The following is a 16,989-nucleotide window of genomic DNA, read 5'->3' on the forward strand; positions in this document are numbered from 1 at the left end:
TTATGCGCGAATGGAATTATAAACCGCTGGTTCATTTGCAAAGGTGAGTCACGGTGTCAGGGCATATTACTTGATATTAGAACGAGAAAGAGAGATGTAGAGTGCACGCACAAGGAAACAAATGACAGGAGGGGGGATGGAAGGAGAAAGAGTGTATGTATTTGCAGTGCAGAATGAAACATGAGGGATCATACCAGCACTAATGCAACGGATTCTATCAGAACTCCGCAGTTAAGGGTGCTTGGGCGAGAAAAGTACTCGGATGGGTGACCTCCTGCGAAGTCCTTATATTTCACCCATTTTCTTGGGAGGTCGTCGTATTGCACCCATCTTTTTGCAGATGATTCTTTCGATGTTACGCGCGACTTGATTTATGGTCTGCAGGTTTATTCGCAAATGTGAGTCACGGCGCCGTGGCATTTTACTTGATATTAGAACGAGTACGGGAGGTGCAGTGCGCACGCACAAGGAAACAAATGACGGGAGGAGGAAGAAAAGAGAAGGAGTGTATGTATTTAAAGCGCAAAATTAAACAAGTGGCATCATACGAGCACTAATGCACCGGATCCCATCAGAACTCCGCAGTTAAGTGTGCTTTGGTGAAAGTAGTACAATGATGGGTTACCTCCTGGGAAGTTCTCGTGTTGCACCCATTTTTTTTTTTCAGATGTGCCGTTAGACGTTACGCGCGACTTTAATTATGGTCCGCAGATTTATTCGCAAATGTGAGTCACAGCGCCGTGGCATTTTACTTGATATTTGAACGAGAACGAGAGGTGCAGTGTGCACGCACAAGGAAACAAATGAGGGGAGGGGGAAGAAAGGAGAAGGAGTATGTTTTATCAGCGCGAAATGAAACAGGTGCGATCATTCCAGCACTAATGCAACGGATTCTATCAGAACTCCGTAGGTAAGGGTGCTTGGGCGAGAGTAGTACTAGCATGGGTTACCTCCTGCGAAGTCCTTATATTTCACCCATTTTCTTGTGAAGTCCTAGTGTTGCACCAATTTTTTTGCAGATAATTCTTTCGACGTTACGCGCGACTTGAATTATGGTCCTCAGGTTTATTCGCAAATGTGAGTCACGGCGCTGTAGCATTTTACTTGATACTAGAACGAGAACGGGAGGTGCAGTGCGCACGCACAAGGAAATAAATGACGGGAGGGGGAAGAAAGGAGAAGGAGTTTATGTATTTGCAGCGCGGAATTAAACGGGTGCGATCATACCAGCACAAATGCACCGGATCCCATCAGAACTCCGCAGTTAAGTGTGCTTTGGTGAAAGTAGTACAATGATGGGTTACCTCCTGGGAAGTTCTCGTGCTGCACCCATTTTTTTTTTTCAGATGTGCCGTTTGACGTTACACGCGACTTTAATTATGGTCCGCAGATTTATTCGCAAATGTGAGTCACGGCGCCGTGGCATTTTACTTGATATTTGAACAAGAACGAGAGGTGCAGTGTGCACGCACAAGGAAACAAATGACGGGAGGGGGAAGAAAGGAGAAGGAGTATGTTTTATCAGCGCGAAATGAAACAGGTGCGATCATTCCAGCACTAATGCAACGGATTCTATCAGAACTCCGTAGGTAAGGGTGCTTGGGCGAGAGTAGTACTAGCATGGGTTACCTCCTGCGAAGTCCTTATATTTCACCCATTTTCTTGTGAAGTCCTCGTGTTGCACCCATTTTTTTGCAGATGATTCTTTCGACGATACGTGCGACTTGAATTATGGTTGTCAGGTTTATTCGCAAATGTGCTTGGGCGAGGTTAGTACTCGGATGGGTGACCACCTGGGAAGCCCTCGTGTTGCACCTATTTTTTTCGGATGGGTTGTTCGACGTTACGCACGAATGGAATTATAAACCGCTGGTTCATTTGCAAAGGTGAGTCACGTTGCTGGGGCATATTACTTGATATTAGAACGAGAAAGAGAGATGCAGAGTGCACGCACATGAAAACAAATGACGGGAGGGGGGATGGAATGAGAAAGAATGTATGTATTTGCAGTGCGGAATGAAACATGAGGGATCATACCAGCACTAATGCAACGGATTCTATCAGAACTCCGTAGTTAAGGGTGCTTGGGCGAGAAAAGTACTCGGATGTGTGACCTCCTGCGAAGTCCTTATATTTCACCCATTTTCTTGGGAGATCCTCGTGTTGCACCCATCTTTTTGCAGATGATTCTTTCGACGTTACGGGCGACTTGATTTATGGTCCGCAGGTTTATTCGCAAATGTGAGTCACGGCGCCGTGGCATTTTACTTGATATTAGAAGGAGTACGGGAGGTGTAGTGCGCACGCACAAGGAAACAAATGACAGGAGGAGGAAGAAAAGAGAAAGAGTGTATGTATTTGAAGCGCAAAATTAAACAAGGGGCATCATACCCGCACTAATGCACTGGATCCCATCAGAACTCCGTAGATAAGGGTGCTTGGGCGAGAGTAGTACTAGCAAGGGTTACCTCCTGCGAAGTCCTTATATTTCACCCATTTTCTTGTGAAATCCTCATGATGCACCCATTTTCTTTTTTTCAGATGTACCAGTCGACGTTACGCGCGACTTTAATTATGGTCCGCAGATTTATTCGCAAATGTGAGTCACGGCTCCGTGGCATTTTACCTGATATTTGAACGAGAACGAGAGGTGCAGTGCGCACGCACAAGGAAACAAATGACGGGAGGGGGAAGAAAGGAGAAGGAGTTTATGTATTTGCAGCGCGAAATTAAACAGGTGAGATCATACCAGCATAAATGCACCGGATCCCATCAGAACTCCGCAGTTAAGTGTGCTTTGGTGAAAGTAGTACAATGATGGGTTACCTCGTGGGAAGTTCTTGTGTTGCACCCATTTTCTTTTTTCCATATGTGTCGTTCGACGTTACGCGCGACTTTAATTATGGTCCACAGATTTATTCGCAAATGTGAGTCACGGCGCTGTGGCATTTTACTTGATATTTGAACGAGAACGAGAGGTGCAGTGCGCATGCACAAGGAAACAAATGACGGGAGGGGCAAGAAAGGGGTAAGAATTTATGTATTTGCAGCACAAAATTAATCAAGTGCGATCATACCAGCATTAATGCACCGGATCCCATCAGAACTCCGTAGTTAAGTGTGCTTGGGCGAGAGTAGTACTCGGATGGGTGACCTCCTGGGAAGTCCTCGTGTCACACTAATTTTTTTTTCAGACGGGTCGTTCGACGTTACGCGCGACTGGAACTAGGGTCCACTGGTTTATACGCAAATGTGAGTCAAGAAGCAGGGGCATTTTAATTGATATTAGAACGAGAAAGAGAGATGCAGAGTGCACGCACAAGGAAACAAATGATGGGAGGGGGGATGGAGGGAGAAAAAGTGTATGTATTTGCAGCACAGAATGAAACATGAGCAATCATACCAGCACAAATGCAACGGATTCTATCAGAACTTCGCAAGTTAAGGGTGCTTGGGCGAGAGAAGCACTAGGATGGGTGACCTCCTGCGAAGTCCTTATATTTCACCCATTTTCTTAGGAAGTCCTCGTGTTGCACCCATTTTTTTGCAAATGATTCTTTTGACGATACGCGCGACTTGAATTGTGGTCCTCAGGTTTATTCGCAAATATGAGTCACGGCACCGTAGCATTTTACTTGATATTAGAACGAGCACGGGAGGTGCAGTGCGCACGCACAAGGAAACAAATGACGGGAGGGGGAAGAAAGGCGAAGGAGTTTATGTATTTGCAGCGCGGAATTAAACGGGTGCGATCATACCAGCACAAATGCACCGGATCCCATCAGAACTCAGCAGTTAAGTGTGTTTGGGCGAGAGTAGTACTCGGATGGGTGACCTCCTGGGAAGTCCTCGTGTCGCACCAATTTTTTTTCAGACGGGTCGTTCGACGTTACGCGCGACTGGAACTATGGTCCGCTGGTTTATACGCAAATGTGAGTCAAGAATCAGGGGCATTTTAATCGATATTAGAACGAGAAGGAGAGGTGCAATGTGAACGCACAAGGAAACAAATGATGGTAGGGGGGAGGGAAGAAGGAGTTTATGTATTTTCAACACGAAATTAAACAGGTGCGGTCACACCAGCACAAATGCACTGGATCCCATCAGAACTCCGCAGTTAACTGTGCTTTGGCGAAAGTAGTACAATGATGGGTTACCTCCTGGGAAGTTCTCGTGTTGAACCCTTTTTCTTTTTTTCAGATGTGCCGCTCGACGTTACGCGCGACTTTAATTATGGTCCGCAGATTTTTTCGCAAATGTGAGCCACGGCGCCGTGGCATTTTACTTGATATTTGAACGAGAACGAGAGGTGCAGTGCGCACGCACAAGGAAACAAATGACGGGAGGGGGAAGAAAGAAGAAGGAGTGTATGTATTTACAGCGCGAAATGAAATAGGTGCGATCTTACCAGCACTAAAGCAACGTATTCTATCAGAACTCCGTAGGTATGGGTGCTTTGGCGAGAGTAGCACTAGCATGGGTTACCTCCTGCGAAGTCCTTATATTTCACCCATTTTCTTGTGAAGTCCTCGTGTTGCACCCATTTTTTTGCAGATGATTCTTTCGACGTTACGCGCGACTTGAATTATGGTCCTCAGGTTTATTCGCAAATGTGAGTCACGGCGCCGTGGCATTTTACTTGATATTAGAACGAGAACGGGAGGTGCAGTGCGCACGCACAAGGAAACAAATGACGGGAGGGGGAAGAAAGGGGAATGAGTTTATGTATTTGCAGTGCAAAATTAAACGGGTGCGATCATACCAGCACTAATGCACCGGATCCCATCAGAACTCCAGAGTGAAGTGTGCTTGGGCGAGATTAGTACTCGGATTGGTGACCTCTTGGGAAGTCCTCGTGTCGCACCAATTTTTTTTCAGACGGGTCGTTCGACGTTACGTACGTCTGGAACTAGGGTCCGCTGGTTTATATGCAAATGTGAGTCAAGAAGCAGGGGCATTTTAATCGGTATTGGAACGAGAGTGAGAGGTGAAGTGTGAACGCACAAGGAAACAAATGACGGGAGGGGGAAGAAAGGAGAAGGAGTGTATGTATTTGAAGCGTGAAATTAAACAGGTGCGATCATACCAGCACTAAAGCTCCTGATCCCATCAGAACTCCATAGTTACGTGTGCTTGGGCAAGAGTAGTACTCGGATGGGTGACCACTTGGGAAGCCCTCGTGTTGCACCAATTTTTTTTCGGATGGGTTGTTCGACGTTACGCGCGAATGGAATTATAAACTGCTGGTTCATTTGCAAAGGTGAGTCACGGTGCCGGGGCATATTACTTGATATTAGAACGAGAAAGAGAGATGCAGAGTGCACGCACAAGGAAACAAATGACGGGAGGGGGGATGGGAGGAGAAAGAGTGTATGAATTTGCAGTGCAGAATGAAACATGAGGGATCAAACCAGCACTAATGCAACGGATTCTATAAGAACTCCGCAGTTAAGGGTGCTTGGGCGAGAAAAGTACTCGGATGGGTGACCTCCTGCGAAGTCCTTATATTTCACACATTTTCTTGGGAGGTCGTCGTATTGCACCCATCTTTTTGCAGATGATTCTTTCGAGGTTACGCGCGACTTGATTTATGGTCCGCAGGTTTATTCGCAAATGTGAGTCACGGAGCCGTGGCGTTTTACTTGATATTAGAACGAGTACGGGAGGTGCAGTGCGCACGCACAAGGAAACAAATGACGGGAGGAGGAAGAAAAGAGAAGGAGTGTATGTATTTGAAGCGCAAAATTAAACAAGTGGCATCATACCAGCACTAATGCACTGGATCCCATCAGAACTCTGCAGTTAAGCGTACTTGGGCGAGAGTAGTACTCGGATGGGTGACCTCTTGGGAAGTCCTCGTATCGCAACAATTTTTTTTCAGATGGGTCGTTCGACGTTACGCATGACTGGAACTATGGTCCGCTGGTTTATACGCAAATGTGAGTCAAGAATCAGGGGCATTTTAATCGATATTAGAACGAGAAGGAGAGGTGCAGTGTGAACTCACAACGAAACAAATGATTGGAGGGGGGAGGAAAGAAGGAGTGTATGTATTTTCAGCACGAAATTAAAGAGGTGCGGTCACACCAGCACAAATGCACCGGATCCCATCAGAACTCCGTAGTTAAGTGTGCTTTGGCGAAAGTAGTACAATGATGGGTTACCTCCTGGGAAGTTCTCGTGTTGCACCCATTTTCTTTTTTTCAGATGTGCAGTTCGACGTTACGCGCGACTTTAATTATGGTCCGCAGATTTATTCGCAAATGTGAGTCACGGCGCCGTGGCATTTTACTTGATATTTGAACGAGAACGAGAGGTGTAGTGCGCACGCACAAGGAAACAAATGACGGAAGGGGGAAGAAAGGAGAAGGAGTTTATCTATTTACAGCGCGAAATTAAATAGTTGTGATCATACTAGCACTAATGCACCGGATCCCATCAGAACTCCGTAGTTAAGTGTGCCTGGACAAGAGTAGTACTCGGATGGGTGACCTCCTGGGAAGTCCTTGTGTCGCACTAATTTTTTTTTCAGACAGGTCGTTCGACGTTACGCGCGACTAGAACTAGGGTCCACTGGTTTATACGCAAATGTGAGTCAAGAAGCAGGGGCATTTTAATCGATATTAGAACGAGAAGGAGAGATGCAGAGTGCATGCACAAGGAAACAAATGACGGGAGGAGGGATGGAGGGAGAAAAAGTGTATGTATTTGCAGCGCAGAATGAAACATGAGCAATCATACCAGCACCAATGCAACGGATTCTTTCAGAACTTCGCAAGTTAAGGGTGCTTGGGCGAGAGTAGCACTAGGATGGGTGACCTCCTACGAAGTCCTTATATTTCACCCATTTTCTTAGGAAGTCCTCCTGTTGCACCAATTTTTTTGCAGATGATTCTTTCGACGATACGCGCGACTTGAATTATGGTCCACAGGATTATTCGCAAATGTGAGTCACGGCATTGTAGCATTTTACTTGATATTAGAACGAGCACGGGAGGTGCAGTGCGCACGCACAAGGAAAGAAATGACGGGAGGGGGAAGAAAGGAGAAGGAGTTTATGTCTTTGCAGCACGAAATTAAACAGGTGCGATCATACCAGTACTAATGCACCGGATCCCATCAGAACTCTGTAGTTAAGTGTGCTTGGGCGAGAGTAGTACTCGGATGGGAGACCTCTTGGGAAGTCCTCGTGTCGCACCAATTTTTTTTCAGACGGGTCGTTCGACGTTACGCGCGACTGGAACTAGGGTCCACTGGTTTATACGCAAATGTGAGTCAAGAAGCAGGGGCATTTTAATCGATATTAGAACGAGAATGAGATGTGCAGTGTGAACGCACAAGGAAACAATTGATGGGAGGGGGAGGGAAGGAAAAGGAGTGTATGTATTTTCAGCACGAAATGAAACAGTTGCGATGATACCAGCACTAATACAACAGATTCTATCAGAACTCCGTAGGTAAGGGTGCTTGGGCGAGACTAGTACTAGCATGGGTTACCTCCTGCGAAGTCCTTATATTTCATCCATTTTCTTGTGAAGTCCTTGTGTTGCACCCATTTTTTTTCAGATGATTCTTTCGACATTACGCCCGACTTGAATTATGGTCCTCAGGTTTATTCGCAAATGTGAGTCACGGCGCTGTAGCATTTTACTTGATATTAGAACGAGAACGGGAGGTGCAGTGCGCACGCACAAGGAAATAAATGACGGTAGGGGGAAGAAAGGAGAAGGAGTGTATGTATTTGCAGCGCGAAACTAAAGAGGTGAGATCATACCAGCACTAAAGCCCCGGATCCCATCAGAACTCTGCAGTTAAGTGTGCTTGGGCGAGATTAGTACTCGGATGGTTGACCTCCTGGGAAGTCCTCGTGTCGCACCAATTTTTTTTCAGACTGGTCGTTCGACGTTACGCGCGTCTGGAACTAGGGTCCGCTGGTTTATACGCAAATGTGAGTCAAGAAGCAGGGGCATTTTAATCGATATTAGAACGAGAATGAGAGGTGAAGTGTAAACGCACAAGGAAACAAATGACGGGAGGGGGAAGAAAGGAGGAGTGTATGTATTTGCAGCGCGAAATTAAAGAGGTGCGATCATACCAGCACTAAAGCCCCGGATCCCATCAGAACTCCGCAGTTAAGTGTGCTTGGGCGAGAGTAGTACTCGGATGGGTGACCACCTGGGAAGCCCTCTTGTTCCACCTATTTTTTTTCGGATGGGTTGTTCAACGTTACGCGCGAATGGAATTATAAATCGCTGGTTCATTTGCAAAGGTGAGTCACGGTGCCGGGGCATATTACTTGATATTAGAACGAGAAAGAGAGATGCTGAGTGCACGCACAAGGAAACAAATGACGGGTGGGGAGATGGGAGGAGAAAGAGTGTATGTATTTGCAGTGCAAAATGAAACATGAGGGATCATACTAGCACTAATGCAACGGATTCTATCAGAACTCCGGAGTTAAGGGTGATTGGGCGAGAAAAGTACTCGGATGGGTGACCTCCTGCGAAGTCCTTATATTTCACCCATTTTCTTGGGAGGTCCTCGTGTTGCACCCATCTTTTTGTAGATGATTCTTTCGACGTTACGCGCAATTTGATTTATGGTCCGCAGGTTTATTCACAAATGTGAGTCACGGCGCCGTAGCATTTTACTTGATATTAGAACGAGTACGGGAAGTGCAGTGCGTACGCACAAGGAAACAAATGACGGGAGGAGGAAGAAAAGAGAAGGAGTGTATGTATTTGAAGCGCAAAATTAAACAAGTGGCATCATACCAGCACTAATGCACTTGATCCCATTAGAACTCTGCAGTTAAGCGTGCTTGGGTGAGAGTAGTACTCCGATGGGTGACCTATTGGGAAGTCCTCGTATCGCAACAATTTTTTTTCAGAAGGGTCGTTCGACGTTACGCGCGACTGGAACTATGGTCCACTGGTTTATATGCAAATGTGAGTCAAGAATCAGAGGCATTTTAATCGATATTCGAACGAGAAGGAGAGGTGCAGTGTGAACGCACAAGGAAACAAATGATGAGAGGGGGGGAGGGAAGAAGGAGTGTATGTATTTTCAGCACGAAATTAAACAGGTGCGGTCACACCAGCACTAATGCACCGGATCCCATCAGAACTCCGCAGTTAAGTGTGCTTTGGGGAAAGTAGTACAATGATGGGTTACCTCCTGGGAAGTTCTCATGTTGCACCCATTTTCTTTTTTTCAGATGTGCCGTTCGACGTTACGCGCGACTTTAATTATGGTCCGCAGATTTATTCGCAAATGTGAGTTACGGCGCCGTGGCATTTTACTTGATATTTGAACGAGAACGAGAGGTGCAGTGCGCACGCACAAGGAAACAAAGGACGGGAGGGGGAAGAAAGGAGAAGGAGTTTGTGTATTTGCAGCGCAGAATGAAACATGAGCAATCATACCAGCACCAATGCAACGGATTCTGTCAGAACTCCGCAAGTTAAGGGTGCTTGGGCGAGAGTAGCACTAGGATGGGTGACCTCCTGCAAAGTCCTTATATTTCACCAATTTTCTTAGGAACTCCTCGTGTTGCACCCATTTTTTTGCAGATGATTCTTTCGACGATACGCGCGACTTGAATTATGGTCCACAGGTTTATTCGCAAATGTGAGTCACGGCACCGTAGCATTTTACTTGATATTAGAACGAGCACGGGAGGTGCAGTGCCCACGCACAAGGAAACAAATGACGGGAGGCGGAAGAAAGGAGAAAGAGTTTATGTATTTACAGTGTAGAATTAAACCGGTGCGATCATACCAGCACTAATGCACCGGATCCCATCAGAGCTCGGCAGTTAAGTGTGCTTGGGAGAGAGTTGTACTCGGATGGGTGATCTCTTGGGAAGTCCTTGTGTCGCACCAATTTTTTTTCAGACGGGTCGTTCGACGTTACGCGCGACTAGAACTGGGGTCCGCTGGTTTATACGCAATTGTGAGTCAAGAAGCAGGGACATTTTAATCGATATTAGAACGAGAAGGAGAGGTGCAGTGTGAACGCACAAGGAAACAATTGATGGGAGGGGGAGGGAAGGAGAAGGAGTGTATGTATTTTCAGCACGAAATGAAACAGGTGCGATCATACCAGCACTAATGGAACGGATTCTATCAGAACTCCGTAGGTAAGGTTGCTTGGGCGAGAGTAGTACTAGCATGGGTTACCTCCTGCGAAGTCCTTATATTTCACCCATTTTCTTAAGAAGTCCTCGTGTTGCACCCATTTTTTTGCAGATGATTCATTCGACGATACGCGCGACTTGAATTATGGTCCTCAGGTTTATTCGCAAATGCGAGTCATGGCACCGTAGCATTTTACTTGATATTAGAACGAGAACGGGAGGTGCAGTGCGCATGCACAAGGAAACAAATGACGGGAGGGGGAAGAAAGGAGAAGGAATTTATGTATTTGCAGCGCGGAATTAAACGGGTGCGATCATACCAGCACTATGCACCGGATCCCATCAGAACTCAGCAGTTAATTGTGCTTGGGCGAGAGTAGTACTCGGATGGGTGACCTCCTGGGAAGTCCTTGTGTCGCACAAATTTTTTTTCAGACGGGTCGAGAATGAGAGGTGAAGTGTGAACGCACAAGGAAACAAATGACGGGAGGGGGAAGAAAGGAGGAGTGTATGTATTTGCAGTGCGAAATTAAAGAGGTGCGATCATACCAGCACTAAAGCCCCGGATCCCATCAGAACTCCGCAGTTAAGTGTGCTTGGGCCAGAGTAGTACTCAGATGGATGAAAACCTAGGAAGCCCTCGTGTTGCACCTATGTTTTTTCGGATGGGTTGTTCGACGTTACGCGCGAATGGAATTATAAACCGCTGGTTCATTTGCAAAGGTGAGTCACGGTGTCGGGGCATATTACTTGATATTAGAACGAGAAAGATAGATGCAGAGTGCACGCACAAGGAAACAAATGACGGGAGGGGGGATGGGAGGAGAAAGAGTGTATGTATTTGCAGCGCAGAATGAAACATGAGGGATCATACCAGCACTAATGCAACGGATTCTATTATAACTCCGCAGTTAAGGGTGCTTGGGCGAGAAAAGTACTCGGATGGGTGACCTCCTGCGAAGTCCTTATATTTCACCCATTTTCTTAGGAAGTACTCGTGTTGCACCCATTTTTTTGCAGATGATTCTTTCAACAATACGCGCAACTTGAATTATGGTCCTCAGATTTATTCGCAAATGTGAGTCACGGCATCGTAGTATTTTACTTGATATTAGAACGAGCACAGGAGGTGCATTGCGCACGCACAAGGAAACAAATGACGGGAGGGGAAAGAAAGGAGAAGGAGTTTATTTACTTGCAGCGCAGAATTAAACGGGTGCGATCATACCAGCACTAATGCACTGGATCCCATCAGAACTCTGCAGTTAAGTGTGCTTGGGCGAGAGTAGTACTCGGATGGGTGACCTCATGGGAAGTCCTCGTGTCGCACCAATTTTTTTTCAGACAGGTCGTTCGATGTTACGCACGACTGGAACTATGGTCCGCTGGTTTATACACAAATATAAGTCAAGAATTAGGGGCATTTTAATCGATATTAGAACGAGAATGAGAGGTGCATTGTGAACGCACAAGGAAACAAATGATGGGAGGGGGGAGGGAAGAAGGAGTGTATGTATTTTCAGCATGAAATTAAACAAGTGCGGTCACACCAGCACAAATGCACCGGATCCCATCAGAACTCCGCAGTTAAGTGTACTTTGGCAAAAGTAGTACAATGATGGGTTACCTCCTGGGAAGTTCTCGTGCTGCACCCATTTTCTTTTTTTCAGATGTGCCGTTCGACGTTACGAGCGACTTTAATTATGGTCCGCAGATTTATTCGCAAATGTGAGTCACGGCACCGTGGCATTTTACTTTATATTTGAACGAGAACGAGAGGTGCAGTGCGCACGCACAAGGAAAAAAACACGGGAGGGGGAAGAAAGGAGGAGTTTATGTATTTGCAGCGCGAAATGAAACAGGTGCGATCATACCAGCACTAATACAACGGATTCTATCAGAACTCCGTAGGTAAGGGTGCTTGGGCAAGAGTAGTACTAGCATGGGTTACCTCCTGGGAAGTCCTTATATTTCATCCATTTTCTTGTGAAGTCCTCGTGTTGCACCTATTTTTTTGCAGATGATTATTTCGACGTTACGCGCGACTTGAATTATGGTCCTCAGGTTTATACGCAAATGTGAGTCATGGCGCTGTACCATTTTACTTGATATTAAAACGAAAACGGGAGGTTCAGTACGCACGCACAAGGAAACAAATTACGGGAGGGGGAAGAAAGGAGAAGGAGTTTATGTATTTGCAGCGCGAAATGAAACAGGTGCGATCATACCAGCACTAAGTCAACGGATTCTATCAGAACTCAGTAGGTAAGGGTGCTTAAGCGAGAGTAGTACAAGCATGGGTTACCTCCTGGGAAGTCCTTGTGTTGCACCCATTTTTTTGCAGATGATTCTTTCGACGTAACGCGCGACTTGAATTATGGTCCTCAGATTTATTCGCAAATATGAGTCACGGCGCTGTAGCATTTTACTTGATATTAGAACGAGAATGGGAGGTGCAGTGCGCACGTACAAGGAAACAAATGACGGGAGGGGGAAGAAAGGGGAATGAGTTTATGTATTTGCAGCGCGAAATTAAACAGGTGCGATCATTCCAGCACTAATGCTCTGGATCCCATCAGAACTCCGCAGTGAAGTGTGCTTGGGCGAAATTAGTAATCGGATGGGTGACCCCCTGGGAAGTCCTCGTGTCGCACCAATTTTTTTTCAGACGGGTCGTTCAACGTTACACACCTCTGGAACTAGGGTCCGCTGGTTTATACGCAAATGGGAGTCAAGAAGCAGGGGCATTTTAATCGATATTAGGACGAGAATGAGAGGTGAAGTGTGAACGCACAAGGAAACAAATGACAGGAGGGGGAAGAAAGGAGAAGGAGTGTATGTATTTGCAGCGCGAAAGTGAACAGGTGCGATCATACCAGCACTAAAGCTCCGGATCCCATCAGAACTCCGCAGTTAAGTGTGTTGGGGCGAGCATAGTACTCGGATGGGTGACCACTTGGGAAGCCCTCGTGTTGCACCTATTTTTCTCGGATGGGTTGTTAGACGTTACGCGTGAATAGAATTATAAACCGCTGGTTCATTTACAAAGATGAGTCACGGTGCCGGGGCATATTACTTGATATTAGAATGAGAAAGAGAAATGCAGAGTGCACGCACAAGGAAACAAATGACGGGATGGGGGATGGGAGGAGAAAGAGTGTATGTATTTGCAGTGCAGAATGAAACATGAGGGATCATACCAGCACTAATGCAACGGATTCTATCAGACCTCCGCAGTTAAGGGTGCTTGGGCGAGAAAAGTACTCGGATGGGTGACCTCCTGCGAAGTCCTTATATTTCACCCATTTTCTTGGGAGGTCCTCGTGTTGCACCCATCTTTTTGCAGATGATTCTTTCGACTTTATGCGCGACTTGATTTATGGTCCGCAGGTTTATTCGCAAATGTGAGTCACGGCGCCGTGGCATTTTACTTGATATTAGAACGAGTACGGGAGGTGCAGTGCACACGCACAAGGAAACAAATGACGGGAGGAGGAAGAAAAGAGAAGGAGTGTATGTATTTGAAGCGCAAGATTAAACAAGTGGCATCATACCAGCACTAATGCACTGGATCCCATCAGAACTCTGCAGTTAAGCGTGCTTGGGCGAGAGTAGTACTCGGATGGGTGACCTCTTGGGAAGTCCTCGTATCGCAACAATTTTTTTTTCAGATGGGTCGTTCGACGTTACGCGCGACTGGAACTATGGTCCGCTGATTTATACGCAAATGTGAGTCAAGAATCAGGGGCATTTTAATCGATATTAGAACGAGAAGGAGAGGTGCAGTGTGAACGCATAAGGAAACAAATGATGGAAGGGGGGGAGGGAAGAAGGAGTGTATGTATTTTCAGAACGAAATTAAACAGGTGCGGTCACACCAGCACAAATGCACCGGATCCCATCAGAACTCCGCAGTTAAGTGTGTTTTGACGAAAGTAGTACAATGATGGGTTACCTCCTGGGAAGTTCTCGAGTTGCACCCATTTTCTTTTTTTCAGATGTGCCGTTTGACGTTACGCGCGACTTTAATTATGGTCCGCAGATTTATTCGCAAATGTGAGTCACGGCGATGTGGTATTTTACTTGATATTTGAACGAGAACGAGAGGTGCAGTGCGCACGCACAAGGAAACAAATGATGGGATGGGGAAGAACGGAGAAGTAGTTTATCTATTTGCAGCGCAAAATTAAGCTGTTGCGATCAAACCAGCACTAATGCACCGTATTCCATCAGAACTCCGCAGTTAAGTGTGCTTGGGCGAGAGTAGTACTCGGATGGGTGACCACCTGGGAAGCCCTCGTGTTGTACCTATTTTTTTTCGGATGGATTGTTCGATGTTACGCGCGAAGGGAATTATAAACCGCTGGTTCATTTGCAAAGATGAGTCACGGTGCCGGGGCATATTACTTGATATTAGAACGAGAAAGCGAGATGAAGAGTGCACGCACAAGGAAACAAATGACGGGAGGGGGGATGGGAGGAGAAATAGTGTATGTATTTGCAGTGCAGAATGAAACATGAGGGATCATACCAGCACTAATACAACGGATTCTATCAGAACTCCGCTGTTAAGGGTGCTTGGGCGAGAAAAGTACTCGGATGGGTGACCTCCTGCGAAGTCCTTATATTTCGCCCATTTTCTTGGGAGGTACTCGTGTTGCACCCATCTTTTTGTAGATGATTCTTTCGACGTTACGCGCGACTTGATTTATGGTCCGCAGGTTTATTCGCAAATGTGAGTCACGGCGCCGTGGCATTTTACTTGATATTAGAACAAGTACGGGAGGTGCAGTGCGCACGCACAAGGAAACAAATGACGGGATGAGGAAGAAACGAGGAGTGTATCTATTTGAAGCGCAAAATTAAACAAGTGGCATCATACCAGCGATAATGCACTGGATCCCATCAGAACCCTGCAGTTAAATGTGCTTGGGCGAGAGTAGTACTCGGATGGGTGACCTCTTGGGAAGTCCTCGTATCGCAACAATTTTTTTTCAGATGGGTCGTTCGACGTTACGCGTGATTGGAACTATGGTCCGCTCGTTTATACGCAAATGTTAGTCAAGAATCAGGGGCATTTTAATCGATTTTAGAACGATAAGGAGAGGTGCAGTGTGAACGCACAAGGAAACAAATGATGGGAGGGGGGGAGGGAAGAAGGAGTGCATGTATTTTCAGCACGAAATTAAACAGGTGCGGTCACACCAGCACAAATGCACCGGAACCCATCAGAACTCCGCAGTTAAGTGTGCTTTGGCGAAAGTAGTACAATGATGGGTTACCTCCTGGGAAGTTCTCGTGTCGCACCCATTTTCTTTTTTTCAGATGTGTCGTTCGACGTTACGCGCGACTTTAATTATGGTCCGCAGATTTATTCGCAAATGTGAGTCACGGCGCCGTGGCATTTTACTTGATATTTGAACGAGAACGAGAGGTGCTGTGTGAACGCACAAGGAAACAAATGATGGGATGGGGAAGAACGGAGAAGTAGTTTATCTATTTGCATCGCAAAATTAAGCCGTTGCGATCAAACCAGCACTAATGCACCGTATTCCATCAGAACTCCGCAGTTAAGTGTGCTTGGGCGAGAGTAGTACTCGGATGGGTGACCTCCTGGGAAGTCCTCGCGTCGCACTAATTTTTTTTTCAGACAGGTCGTTCGACGTTACGCGCGACTGGAACTAGGGTCCACTGGTTTATACGCAAATGTGAGTCAAGAAGTAGGGGCCATTTAATGGATATTAGAACGAGAAGGAGAGATGCAGAGTGCACGCACAAGGAAACAAATGTCGGGAGGGGGGATGGAGGGAGAAAAAGTGTATGTATTTGCAACGCAGAATGAAACATGAGCAATCATACCAGCACAAATGCAATGGATTCTATCAGAACTCCGCAGTTAAGGGTGCTTGGGCGAGAAAAGTACTCGGATGGGTGACCTCCTACGAAGTCCTTATATTTCACCCATTTTCTTTGGAAGTCCTCGTGTTGCACACATTTTTTTGCAGATCATTCTTTCGACGATACGTGCGACTTGAATTATTGTCCTCAGGTTTATTCGCAAATGTGAGTCACGGCACCGTAGATTTTTACTTGATATTAGAACGAGCACGGGAGGTGCAGTGCGCACGCACAAGGAAACAAATGACGGGATGGGGAAGAAAGGAGAAGGAGTTTATGTATTTGCAGCGTAGAATTAAACGGTTGCGATCATACCAGCACTAATGCACCGGATCCCATCAGAACTCCGCAGTTAAGTGTGCATGGGCGAGAGTAGTACTCAAATGGGTGACCTCATGGGAAGTCTTCATGTCGCACCAATTTTTTTTCAGACGGGTCGTTCGACGTTACGCGGGACTGGAACTGGGGTCCGCTTGTTTATACGCAAATGTGAGTCAAGAATCAGGGGCATTTTAATCGATATTAGAACGAGAAGGAGAGGTGCAGTGTGAACGCACAAGGAAACAATTGGTGGGAGGGGGAGGGAAGGAGAAGGAGTGTATGTATTTTCAGCACGAAATGAAACAGGTGCGATCATACCAGCACTAATGCAATGGATTCTATCAGAACTCCGTAGGTAAGGGTGCTTGGGCGAGAGTAGTACTAGCATGGGTTACCTCCTGCGAAGTCCTTATATTTCACCCATTTTCTTGTGAAGTCCTCGTGTTGCACCCATTTTTTTGCAGATAATTCTTTCGACGTTACGTGCGACTTGAATTATGGTCCTCGGGTTTATTCGCAAATGTGAGTCACGGCGCTGTAGCTTTTTACTTGATATTAGAACGTGAACGGGAGGTGCAGTGCGCACGCACAAGGAAACAAATGACGAGAGGGGGAAGAAAGGGGAATGAGTT

At 46.3% G+C, this 16,989-nt stretch overlaps 5 non-coding genes and 25 pseudogenes across 5 annotated transcripts; all 30 read left to right on the top strand.

Annotated features, from left to right (window-relative positions):
• The first annotated feature begins 534 nt into the window (after positions 1-534).
• On the top strand, positions 535-653 carry LOC148262392 (5S ribosomal RNA; annotated as a pseudogene).
• A 560-nt stretch (positions 654-1,213) lies between these two features.
• LOC148262393 (5S ribosomal RNA) lies at positions 1,214-1,332 on the top strand (annotated as a pseudogene).
• A 1,403-nt stretch (positions 1,333-2,735) lies between these two features.
• LOC148262394 (5S ribosomal RNA) lies at positions 2,736-2,854 on the top strand (annotated as a pseudogene).
• Positions 2,855-3,063: 209 nt separating this feature from the next.
• On the top strand, positions 3,064-3,182 carry LOC148262395 (5S ribosomal RNA). The gene has a single exon (XR_015820300.1). It is a non-coding gene; the product is annotated as a 5S ribosomal RNA (ribosomal RNA).
• A 562-nt stretch (positions 3,183-3,744) lies between these two features.
• LOC148262396 (5S ribosomal RNA) lies at positions 3,745-3,863 on the top strand. The gene has a single exon (XR_015819723.1). It is a non-coding gene; the product is annotated as a 5S ribosomal RNA (ribosomal RNA).
• A 203-nt stretch (positions 3,864-4,066) lies between these two features.
• Positions 4,067-4,185, top strand: LOC148262397 (5S ribosomal RNA; annotated as a pseudogene).
• A 563-nt stretch (positions 4,186-4,748) lies between these two features.
• On the top strand, positions 4,749-4,867 carry LOC148262398 (5S ribosomal RNA; annotated as a pseudogene).
• A 205-nt stretch (positions 4,868-5,072) lies between these two features.
• Positions 5,073-5,191, top strand: LOC148262399 (5S ribosomal RNA; annotated as a pseudogene).
• A 561-nt stretch (positions 5,192-5,752) lies between these two features.
• On the top strand, positions 5,753-5,870 carry LOC148262400 (5S ribosomal RNA; annotated as a pseudogene).
• Positions 5,871-6,073: 203 nt separating this feature from the next.
• Positions 6,074-6,192, top strand: LOC148262401 (5S ribosomal RNA; annotated as a pseudogene).
• A 209-nt stretch (positions 6,193-6,401) lies between these two features.
• LOC148262402 (5S ribosomal RNA) lies at positions 6,402-6,520 on the top strand (annotated as a pseudogene).
• A 562-nt stretch (positions 6,521-7,082) lies between these two features.
• LOC148262403 (5S ribosomal RNA) lies at positions 7,083-7,201 on the top strand. The gene has a single exon (XR_015820209.1). It is a non-coding gene; the product is annotated as a 5S ribosomal RNA (ribosomal RNA).
• Positions 7,202-7,760: 559 nt separating this feature from the next.
• Positions 7,761-7,879, top strand: LOC148262404 (5S ribosomal RNA; annotated as a pseudogene).
• Positions 7,880-8,081: 202 nt separating this feature from the next.
• LOC148262405 (5S ribosomal RNA) lies at positions 8,082-8,200 on the top strand (annotated as a pseudogene).
• A 561-nt stretch (positions 8,201-8,761) lies between these two features.
• On the top strand, positions 8,762-8,879 carry LOC148262406 (5S ribosomal RNA; annotated as a pseudogene).
• A 204-nt stretch (positions 8,880-9,083) lies between these two features.
• Positions 9,084-9,202, top strand: LOC148262407 (5S ribosomal RNA; annotated as a pseudogene).
• Positions 9,203-9,766: 564 nt separating this feature from the next.
• Positions 9,767-9,885, top strand: LOC148262408 (5S ribosomal RNA; annotated as a pseudogene).
• Positions 9,886-10,444: 559 nt separating this feature from the next.
• On the top strand, positions 10,445-10,562 carry LOC148262409 (5S ribosomal RNA; annotated as a pseudogene).
• A 111-nt stretch (positions 10,563-10,673) lies between these two features.
• On the top strand, positions 10,674-10,792 carry LOC148262410 (5S ribosomal RNA; annotated as a pseudogene).
• A 560-nt stretch (positions 10,793-11,352) lies between these two features.
• On the top strand, positions 11,353-11,471 carry LOC148262411 (5S ribosomal RNA). The gene has a single exon (XR_015820275.1). It is a non-coding gene; the product is annotated as a 5S ribosomal RNA (ribosomal RNA).
• A 203-nt stretch (positions 11,472-11,674) lies between these two features.
• On the top strand, positions 11,675-11,793 carry LOC148262412 (5S ribosomal RNA; annotated as a pseudogene).
• Positions 11,794-11,998: 205 nt separating this feature from the next.
• On the top strand, positions 11,999-12,117 carry LOC148262413 (5S ribosomal RNA; annotated as a pseudogene).
• Positions 12,118-12,676: 559 nt separating this feature from the next.
• LOC148262414 (5S ribosomal RNA) lies at positions 12,677-12,795 on the top strand (annotated as a pseudogene).
• Positions 12,796-13,000: 205 nt separating this feature from the next.
• Positions 13,001-13,119, top strand: LOC148262415 (5S ribosomal RNA). Its single transcript, XR_015820595.1, has one exon. It is a non-coding gene; the product is annotated as a 5S ribosomal RNA (ribosomal RNA).
• A 560-nt stretch (positions 13,120-13,679) lies between these two features.
• LOC148262416 (5S ribosomal RNA) lies at positions 13,680-13,797 on the top strand (annotated as a pseudogene).
• A 205-nt stretch (positions 13,798-14,002) lies between these two features.
• LOC148262417 (5S ribosomal RNA) lies at positions 14,003-14,121 on the top strand (annotated as a pseudogene).
• A 209-nt stretch (positions 14,122-14,330) lies between these two features.
• LOC148262418 (5S ribosomal RNA) lies at positions 14,331-14,449 on the top strand (annotated as a pseudogene).
• Positions 14,450-15,329: 880 nt separating this feature from the next.
• Positions 15,330-15,448, top strand: LOC148262419 (5S ribosomal RNA; annotated as a pseudogene).
• Positions 15,449-15,657: 209 nt separating this feature from the next.
• Positions 15,658-15,776, top strand: LOC148262420 (5S ribosomal RNA; annotated as a pseudogene).
• A 561-nt stretch (positions 15,777-16,337) lies between these two features.
• Positions 16,338-16,456, top strand: LOC148262421 (5S ribosomal RNA; annotated as a pseudogene).
• Positions 16,457-16,989: the final 533 nt, after the last annotated feature.

The sequence above is a fragment of the Carica papaya genome, chromosome 5 (assembly GCF_054855325.1).
Source record: "Carica papaya isolate Zhongbai chromosome 5, ASM5485532v1, whole genome shotgun sequence".
NCBI lineage: Eukaryota > Viridiplantae > Streptophyta > Magnoliopsida > Brassicales > Caricaceae > Carica > Carica papaya.